Below are 10,370 nucleotides of genomic sequence, written 5' to 3'. Positions count from 1 at the left end.
TCTTCACAAAACAGTGTGTGATTATTATTTTTAGGGGGGGGGAGGGGAAATACCAAGGAAAATCCAGTCTGCCTTAAAGCCTTAAAGCATCCTGGATTGTTGTGCTAGAAATTTAAATCAACATTGTCTTAGCTTCCAAGTTGAAGTTGCAAAGGATGGTCCTATGCTGATCTCACTAATGTGAGCAAGGAAGGATAATAACTAAGCAATATATCTTCTCCTACAGTGGCCATGGGTAGTTTCGTGCCCACTTGGACACAGCTTGGGTCCCCCACCACTGTTCTAGACTGCCATGTTAGCTAGCAGGCAAGAACTCTTCACTGTCAGTAGATCTGCTTGGCACGACAGGTTCCTTGGCATGGCAGGCTTGTAAGCAGATGAGGTCAGAGTTCATGTTCCTTGGAATAGATGTCCTCAGAGATGTCCCATTTCCCCAAAGATGGCGTCCTAATTAGGGGCTTTCCTGGGCTGGCTGTTCTGGCATATATCCCAGAAGAGAAAGAGAGAGCTGATGAGGATGCAGTGAGCAGCATACTGGAGTGTCAGCCTGCTACTCCCTGGGCTTTTCCAATGGTGGCTAGGGGAGATCTGTTACATGTACTGTGCACAGAGCTTACCCGAGTCTATGTCCTTTCCATCTTAGAGCTCTTAAGATGTCCAGCCATCAAATCAGAACATGAATTTAATTGAAAGGCTTGAAACCAAACAGGCGACTCAAGTTTCACACTGGGAGAGCAGAGTGCAGCATTTCAGCAAGAAGAGTGGTAGAAGATAAAGAGAAATGCCTACTCTTTATGCTGCTTTCCCATGACAGTGTCGGTATAGTGAAGCATCAGGGAAATATTGTATCTATTCACCACATTTAAATCCTACCTTTCTTCCAAGGAACTCAAGGCAGAATGCATAGTCTGCCTCTGCTCTTTATACTCACCATCTGTGTGGTAGGTTAAGATCAGATATACATAATAACTTGCCCAAGATCACACAGTGAATTTTATAGCTGAGGGGACATTTGACTTTGTGTCTCCCTAGTCCTAGCCTGATCCTCCAATTCATTTATTTAATTCATTTATATCCTACCTTTCTTCCCAAAGGTTTCCATGGCAGTGCCACACTGCTATGCCACACTGATTGTGCCACATCGCACCACACTGGCTCTCACATTGTAGCAGGTCTGGCAAGTTTCTATCAAGAACTCCAGTATCTTCAGGCTGACTAGTGGGTAGGGATGGGGGAACTTCATCTGACTTGGCACACCTATTGAACTTCTACTTTCTGTAACAATTTGTGAACTGACAAACAGCCACCCTTCAAAATTCACACAAGCACCCCTGCACCCCTCCGCACCATCCCAAGACATATCCCTGCAACTACACAACCTCCCCCCTGAAAACACACCCTGTATTCTCCTGTACACAGGATGCAACCACACCACATGCTCTTGCAGCCACAAATGTCATGGAACCACATAAGCAAAATGTTTTAGGTGCTTCATAAAGCAATACTCCAGGCTCTCCATATGGATATGGGTCTGAAAGACCAAGGGAAAGTGTGGGTACATGGAGGGTAGGTTATTAGCAAGCACAATTTGTGACATTCCACAACATCATTGCTGATCATCTGGTACATCTGTTTAAGCTTCCAATTTTCCAGCTCTTGGGAGCCTGAGCGAACATGAAATAGCCTTAACTCTGAACTTAAACTGGCAGGGTTTTTGAAGTCACTGGTTTTTATTTATTAACTTAATCCAAACGCATCAGCAAAACTCCATTGAATTCTTCCTGGCCTTACAAGGAAGTATTTAGGACTGCCGCCTTATAGTCAGTAAATATTTCCTACTCATTAAAGCAGGGAAAGAAAGAGGATCTCAGATTTCCTTAACATCTGAGAGCAACATGTGGCATTTGAATGCTGGGTAGCTTGAGGGATTGATTAATGTGCTGTTAATAAAATTTATTATACTTTAAGCTGCAAGTGATTTAAAGGTTGTTACTATAGGCACTTCCTAAATAGATAATAACAATGAATATATTTATGGATGGGAGCAGGGAGGCTGGTGTGTGACAGCTCAGAGCAAAAAACAGTCATCCTTGCTAATAGCCAAACTTTCCACTGGTTCATCATCAGAATGCTAGTTATGGGCAAACTTTGAAGATGCGATTATGGACTGAGTTTGCCAGATAACTCATCATCATAAGATCCAGCAGTTCAGTATTTCATCTAAAATGGGTTCATTTAAATTAGAAGATAACTAACCAAGGAAACAAGACAAATCTATATCACTGACAAACATCCCACTTTGAAATCCATGTATTTCCTGAAGAAGCATACATGCTACCTGGTTGCTATAGCAATTGGTTTGTAACTAAATCGAGCCGTCTTGCAACCCAGGAGTACAGTCCAAAGCTTTGAGCTTTGCAGCCAATATGCCTTTCACATCACAGAACTCCATCTACATAGAAACAAGAGACTTATTTCTCTTGTCTCTCTTTGGACAACTGCTTGGCCTAGGGCTGCCATACAGCCGGAATTTTCCGGACATTCAGCCCCCTTAAGCAGCATCCGGGGGCAGAAATCACTGAAATGTCCAGGAAAATCTGGACATATGGCAGCCCAATGTTGGTTGTGTAGATTTTGGCAACTCTAGTTAACCAGGATAATTCACTTGAAGATTAAGGCTGTGATGGATATGCATAGAGGTTTGAAAGCAAGTCTCCAGCTGATTGGAGGGCAAATGTCTAAAGCTTTTCACAGTCAAGGGATATTTTCTTTGCATAACAGCATTTTCTCCATGAAGTGGAAAATTAATGTCCATAATTTGTCATACATATTCATAATGTGGGAAGTTAGCACATTGCAGAGCATAAAATAGAGAGGAAGATAATGACATGGGCTTTGTGGACAATCCTGGTCCAGCACAGGGTAGCATCTTCCAGTGATAGCTGTTGCAGTTGTTTTCTAGGATGATCTGTTGAAGGAGGAGGGGAATTCCCATCCTTACTCGAAACAGGTGGTGGCGGTGGGGTGCGTCAGCACCGTGCAAGAGCCTTTTGGGTTGTGCCTTCACAACAGTCAATGATCTCCCCACTGAGGGATGCCTTGGCTATGCAATATATTCCTTTTGGTGGCAGGTGAAGATGCTCTTCTTAAAACCAGGCTTTTAATAGGTGATAAAGGTAAAGGTAAAGGTACCCCTGACCGTTAGGTCCAGTCGCAGACGACTCTGGGGTTGTGGCGCTCATCTTGCTCTATAGGCTGAGGGAGCCGGCGTTTCTCCGCAGACAGCTTCCGGGTCATGTGGCCAGCATGACTAAGCCGCTTCTGGTGAACCAGAGCAGCGCACGGAAACGCCATTTACCTCCCCGCCGGAGCGGTACCTATTTATCTACTTGCACTTGACGTGCTTTCAAACTGCTACGTGGGCAGGAGCAGGGACCAAACAACGGGAGCTCACCCCGTCACGGGGATTCAAACCACCGACCTTCCGATCGGCAAGTCCAAGGCTCAGTGGTTTAGACCACAGCGCCACCCGCGTGATAGGTGAAGCCAATTGTAAGTATGACACTGCTATGATACTATTTATGTAGACATTTTGTGTGAATTGGTTTAAATAATTTTGTGTTTGGCTTTGTTCTGTTGTACTCCACCCTGTGATTGTTGCAGAGAAGGGCACTATAAAATTAAGGGTGGGTTTGCAAATGTTCACTTGCACATATGTAGACTCACTGGCACCAGCTCCAATCAGGCACGGGCTTCAGCCAGCCAATCAGCTACCCTGTTGCTTGCCTGGTGCATAGCAAGGAGCCCCTGCCTTAACATAGCCTAATCTTGATAAGGTGGGGCATCACACTCCCTGAAAATTGCTCTCTCTTGTCTTCAGTGATGACCAGCAGGAGTTCCTGCTCAAGAACCACTTCACTGGCCACTTCTGGCATCTCCTGGATCCTCACATCTTGGACAACTTGGCCAAGGTCTAGCACAGTGATTCCCAAACTTTTTGGGGGCCACTGCCCCCTTTGTTCCATAAACTCACCTCCCAGTGCCTCCTACTTTACCCTATCAAAAGCCCTATTCAGAACGGCAGTTTCCATGATTCACTAAGGAAGATAATAACGCAATAAAATTCAAAGCAATAACAATTAATTGCAGATTTATTCAAAATCCAGTTAAAACTATTTAGTTTAGTTGATTCAACAAAACTGCTCCACTTGATCCACTGAGGTCTGCTTTGCAAAGCCTCAGTCATTTACACTTCCAGTGCCCCCTTGCCATCTTCTTGCCTCTCAGTGGCCCCCACCCCTGAATCCCACCTCACCCCAAGGAGAAATATTTCCCACTTTGGGGAAAACTGGCCTAGAAGAAGTTCAATAATAAACACACAGGACATTATAATAGAAATTCTTAAAAAATAAAAAAATGAGTTTTTTTAAAAAAATAAAATAAAATAAAATACCCTGTGCCCATTTAGCTCCAATATTTTTTGTTCTTTTAATGTTGTTGGGTGGCACAGGCTAGGACTGAGATATTTATAAACTTCCTATTACCTCATGACACGAGCCATCAGCAAAGTTAAACTGAGCACATACTTGACCTTTGCAATGAATGCGTACATTGGTAGGAAGTTTTATGTGTACATTTAGGCATAAATAATACAGAAGCTCTGGGAGCCTCATTGCGCGGAGTGAGCCGAGACAGGCACCTGGGCCTTGCAAACAGATGGCCAGACCTTGAAATGGAGCACCCTCTTTTGGCTTTTTTGTTGCTCCCTGATTCTAGTTTCGCTACCTTCTAGGTTTGTCTTCCTGGATGGGAATGAGATCACCACATAACTGTCTGATGATGACACACAGCAACAGGTTCTCCAGTTTGCCGGTCCTGCTGCTTTGGAATGTGATGACTATGTTGACAATTTACATGGCATTGTGGAACACTTTTGAAAGGGCCTTTTTATTTTTTGGGGGAGGAAAGGTGAGTATGGCGGGAGACATGATAGCGGAGTATAACATTCCGCAAGGCATGGAGAAAGTGGACAGGCCTTTCTCAGTATTCTAGAATCCAGGGGTCAGCCAATGAAGATGGGAAGATTCACTACAGACAAAAGGAAGTGCATAGTCCCACAGCACATAGTTTAAACTGTGGAATTCATTTACCACAAGATGCAGTAATGGCCACTGGAATGACTTTAAAATAGGTTTAGACAAATTTATGGAGGATAAGATCAAGGGTGGCCTGAGGCATTTCAGCAACCGAGACTAAACACCCCACTGCTGCCCCTGAAATGGGGAGGGGCAAGCTCTGTATGGGTGTTGCTGCCCCGGCTGGCTGGCTGGGTGAGATCCCCCCACCTGCCCCATGACAAGGAGCTCCCCCCCCCCATTGCCTGGCCAGGGATGGAGATCCTTTCTGGTTGGCTGTGAATTGGAAGAAATTAAAAATAACATTGAATAGGTCAGGATTATAGATGTCTCAGTGCTTTACCTGGAGAAGGTCCCTGCTGTAATCCTTGCAACCTTGTGGTTGTTTTATCTATTTTATAATAGGGTTTTCCACATTATTACAATGGAACAATGCAGTCCTTTATTCCTCCTCCCCTATTCCAGCTTCCTTACTGCTCTTCAAACTCATGCCCTCTTTTTAACTACAGTATTTTCATCTCTGTTGTACAGTTGTTAAGGATGCTGCAGGCTCAGTGTCAGGGTTCTGCTGGAGTCCCAGTTTAACATCCATTTAGTTGGGGAGGTTTCCATCCCTACATTGTGCCTCCTTCCACTTCTAGAAGAACTGCTAAGGAGGCATAAAGTGGGTATCACTTGGCGAAGAGTTCCAAAAATGCATCCCCAAACTCTTTGAAACTTGACTGATTATGTAGTTCATAGAGTAGAATTTGCTCATGGTTGCAGGAGGTATTGCAGCTGGTTTTCTGTGCTTGTGGTGGTCTAGGCTTTCCAGTATTTAAGGATTATTCACAGAGGCGGATTTAGAGGAGAGCAACCGCTTCAGTCTCACTGGGCATAGAGCCTAGGGGGCGCTGCAAGGGACACCACAACTATCGTGGAGAATGGAGTGCAAGAGGCAGGGGGCGCCGCCAAATTTTGGCATTGCACAAGGCACTGTTGAAATGTAAGACCCCAAGGTCTGCCGCTGATTATTCATTTTGCTGCCAGTGTGGTTCAGTGGAACCATCCTTCCTGCGCTTTTGATAACCCTCACCTGGCAGTTGTGCAACTATCTGCAGATGAAAAAGGATTGGGTAGCAGATGATACAAAAGACCTCTGCCTGACACCCTGGAGAGAGTCAAAGTCAGTCAAGTAAGACAATACTACACAGATAGTCTGACTAGTATAAGGCAGCTTTTTATATTTCTATCCTGTTGTGTGAAAAAGTGTAGATTGACATTAAGGAAGTCGTTCGATTAAGAACCTTCTTGCAGTCCCCCATGCTGGAGCCGCTGTCAAGCATTTGAAGTGTGTATACATGCAGACACATGAATGTACCCACGTGCTCTTTTTCAAAAATCAAGTAGGTGAACAAATGCCACTGAATAGCCAGCGTCAGTGGCTGCGTAAAACACAGACCAGCCCTTTCATCTGTAGAAAGGCCCACACCCATCACACAACATAAAATTAGATTAGGCCTCATTCCCACTGACGTGAGCATTGCCACACTTCTGTGGATGTCATTCCGAAGAAATAGTCTAATATAAACAAGGTGAAGGTTGACAGTCACAAAGTCCGTTCCATTTTTAAAATGGTTCTATATATTTCCATTGCTGGAAATGGAAACTTACGATTGGCTCCCATAGTTACATTTGCATGCAACACTGTTACGTTGCAGTGAATTGTCTGAATTCCACTTTCACCTGCTTTTAAGCTGCCCGTTTAAATGCAAGCTCAGGAAAAGAGATAAAAGCTTGCTGAACAAAGTAAGGATATCCCTTGTGGAGTGCCAAGGAAAACATGCTTAGTTAAATGCGACTGGTTCAGCTGCACCTGTAATTGACATACAATTTGGACCTGCTTCACCGATGGAGCTACCCACATGCATGGACAGTATAGGTGGAGCTTTCCATGATCAGCTGCTCAGTTTGGTGGATATTAATCTTGCCAGGGGTTTGCCCTGATGCAAGTAGTTGCCTGCATGAAGTGAGAATTGGATTATAATTCCACTTAACAAAAAACACTAGCTCTAGTACTCTTGGATCCTCAATTCAGTGGTAGTTGCATGCCACGTATATTAAATAAGTGGCTGAGGATTGCATCACGGCGTTTCTTTGTATTTATAGCTGTCACAAGCATCACAGTAACCCAGGCTGTAAACTGATACTGAAGTATATGAAGATCCTGCTGGATCAAGCCAAGAGCCCAGCTAGTCCAGCATCCTGTTCTCACAAAGTAATGTGGGAACTATCTGTTTAGCTCCGTAGAGCAAATTATGACATATACCCAGTTCAAACCAAGAAAGAGGTGAGACACAATCCTTTGTGAAATGCTTTCCAAATTCTGTTTGATTACCTTGCAAGCGAAGGTCCCGTTGTGAGGACTCAGACATATGTCTGAGCAAACATGCATAGTATTGCAATGTTAGAAATTTAAACAGAGTTTTAAAACAAACCAAAAGATTGTCCCAAGGACAAAACTGGACGAAGCTGCTCCAGAGGGCATTGCTGATGGCAAACATCTACTTCATCCAGTTCAACTTGATTTTCCACTCTTGGTTTAGAAAGCAGACATCTATTTCAGCAGGCTCGACCAAAAGAAAGGTGGAAACTTCCACGACAGGGTTGGAATGATAATTTCTTTGAGCCCAATTGCGGTGTTGGAGAAATAGTTCCCGAGAGATTAGTAGAAAATGTTTTAGATCGTTTTAGCAGTTGTCTGATAAATCAGGGATCAGTCTGAGAGACGCATCCTCTCTTGGGCAGCCTTCCAAGACACGAGAAGGGCACGAGGCAAGGCTGGTGAGGTAAGGAGAGTCCTAAGGGCTACCTAGAGGGGTGCGGACAGCTGTATTTCACACATGTGGCAAGCAACCCATCAGGTACATGAAGCATTTGTATGAGCCACAGAATCTCCTGAGCTCTAGAAGGTGAAACTAAGGGGAGCCTCGATACATAAAGTCCATCCTCTAGGCAGAGTGGGCAGGCAGTCCCATGGGGCAGCATGATTCAAGGAGTCTCCTTGACGCTGGAGGACATGCACAAGTCCAGGCTCTCATGTTGGCTCTGACTCTGGCACAGAGGATTCAGGAGCATGCTCTGTTTATGCATTGGCCTACTAGTTCAATCCTGCCAAGAGCAGCAATGCATTTCCTTGAGAGATTCAACATAGGTGATGATACTGTCTTTAATATAAGGACGGATGTCTCTCCTCATTGTCCTTGCTCAGTCTGTCTGCTAGTTGTGGAGAGGAGGCTAAAGGCTACTTGTGCCAACTTCTAGTCTGTATCTTGAATGTGGAATTAGAGGATCCTGGGAAGCGAGCCAAGTCACACTTCAGTTGCATGGTTGCAGGTCAAAAAGTTGGGATAGTAGATAATCTCAGGAGCATGGTGGTGTGTGGCTTGATTAGACTATCAGTAATGTCCCACGGTTTATCTGCTGTAGGACAGATGGACCCCATTGGAGGATACATTTCAGCTAGCCTTATTGGAAGATTCAGTGCACGAGTGGCACTGCTGTAAACAAAGCCCACATCTTTAGATTAAAGAGAGAGAGAGAGAGGAGAAGAGGTAGTTGTTTTCATATTCTTTGATTATGCATACTGCTAGAATCACCATAGGAAACAACCAGAGAGACTTCCCCCTCTGCTCCTTCTTTATGTTGCTGCCAAGTTAAGATATGCCAATGCTTATACATGTGTAAACTCCATAGTGGGAAGCGGAGGTGCCAGCTTGCAAGGGTGATTGGGGTGGGGGCAATGATGTTGCTGGTGGTCCTGCTTCCTGCTCCTCCTCCTGATGATGCCCCTGGCAGGAGGCTGCTTCAACCCTCCTTCCCCTCCAGGGCAGGAGGAGGAGGAGATGGAGAAGGAGCAAGCCACTGGAGCTACACTATGGTCGGTTCCATGCTTTGGCTCCATGCTATTCTAGGCTGCATCAGCAGAAGTTTAGTGTCCAAAGTAAGGTAAGTCATAGTACTATTCTGTTCTGCCTTGGACAAGGGTCTGGAAACCAAGTCTTATGAGGAATGGTTGAGGGAGTTGGGTATGTTTAGCCTGGATAAGAGGAGACTGAGAGGAGAGGGTAAAAAGGTAAAGGTAAAGGGACCCCTGACCATTAGGTCCAGTCGTGACCGACTCTGTGGTTGTGGCACTCATCTAGCTTTATTGGCCGAGGGAGCTGGTGTACAGCTTCCGGGTCATGTGGCCAGCATGACTAAGCAGCTTCTGGCGAACCAGAGCAGCGCACGGAAACACCGTTTACCTTCCTGCTGGAGCGGTACCTATTTATCTACTTGTACTTTGATGTGCTTTTGAACTGCTAGGTTGGCAGGAGCAGGGACCGAGCAATGGGAGCTCACTCCGTTGCGGGGATTCGAACCGCCGACCTTCTGATTGGCAAGTCCTAGGCTCTGTGGTTTAACCCACAGCGCCACCCACGTCCCTTAGGAGATAGGGTAACCACCTTCAAATATGTAAAGGGCTGCCACCTTCCAGGTGTTTTGGACTACAATTCCCATCAGCCCCAATGTTGCAAAGGCTGTAAAAGCGATCTTCTTCAGAATAGTCTGTTATTGGAGGGATTTGCATTCCATCAACAGGGCCCTGCAGAAACCTGATTATAAAGGCAGGGAGAGGAAACAGACACACACACCATTTGTACTCTGTATTAATATTGATAGAGTAAAAAAGCATTAATCTTTGGAAACCTGATAATTCTTGATGTGGATGAGAAATGTCTGTTTGTTTAGTCTCTCAGGTACAGCTTGATTCTGAATCTTGGCCCTTGCCAGGATTGATTCCGTCGTGCTGAGCCTGCTCATTCCTTTCTTCATTGAATCTGTCCTCCTGAGCCTGTTCATTCCTTTGTTCATTCTTTTAATGTTTTAATAGGCTCCTTCATTCTTGCGCTGCTCTCCTACAGCACCAAGTTTCCTCTTCCCTTCTGCTCTTCCAGGGTTCGTCCACCAGGCCAGCTGCACCATTGTGCTGAGTCGGCATTCTGGCACACTCCTGCGCTTCCTCTCGCTGACTCTCAGGAAGTCTTGCACGGAGCATAAAGTGAGCTCATAGCTGTGCAACAGGAGGGCACAGAGAGCAGCACCCAAAAGGAGCAGCGCAGCCTGCAACACAATTGCCTCAATCAGAAGCCGGGTCTAAAGGGCTGGGTGTTGGCGAGAGTGTGGGCACTAAGAAGAACAAACGGCTCATTT

This window comes from Podarcis filfolensis, assembly GCF_964270895.1.
Source record: "Podarcis filfolensis genome assembly, chromosome: 11".
Classification (NCBI taxonomy): domain Eukaryota; kingdom Metazoa; phylum Chordata; class Lepidosauria; order Squamata; family Lacertidae; genus Podarcis; species Podarcis filfolensis.
Note: the sequence above shows the minus strand (reverse complement) of the source record.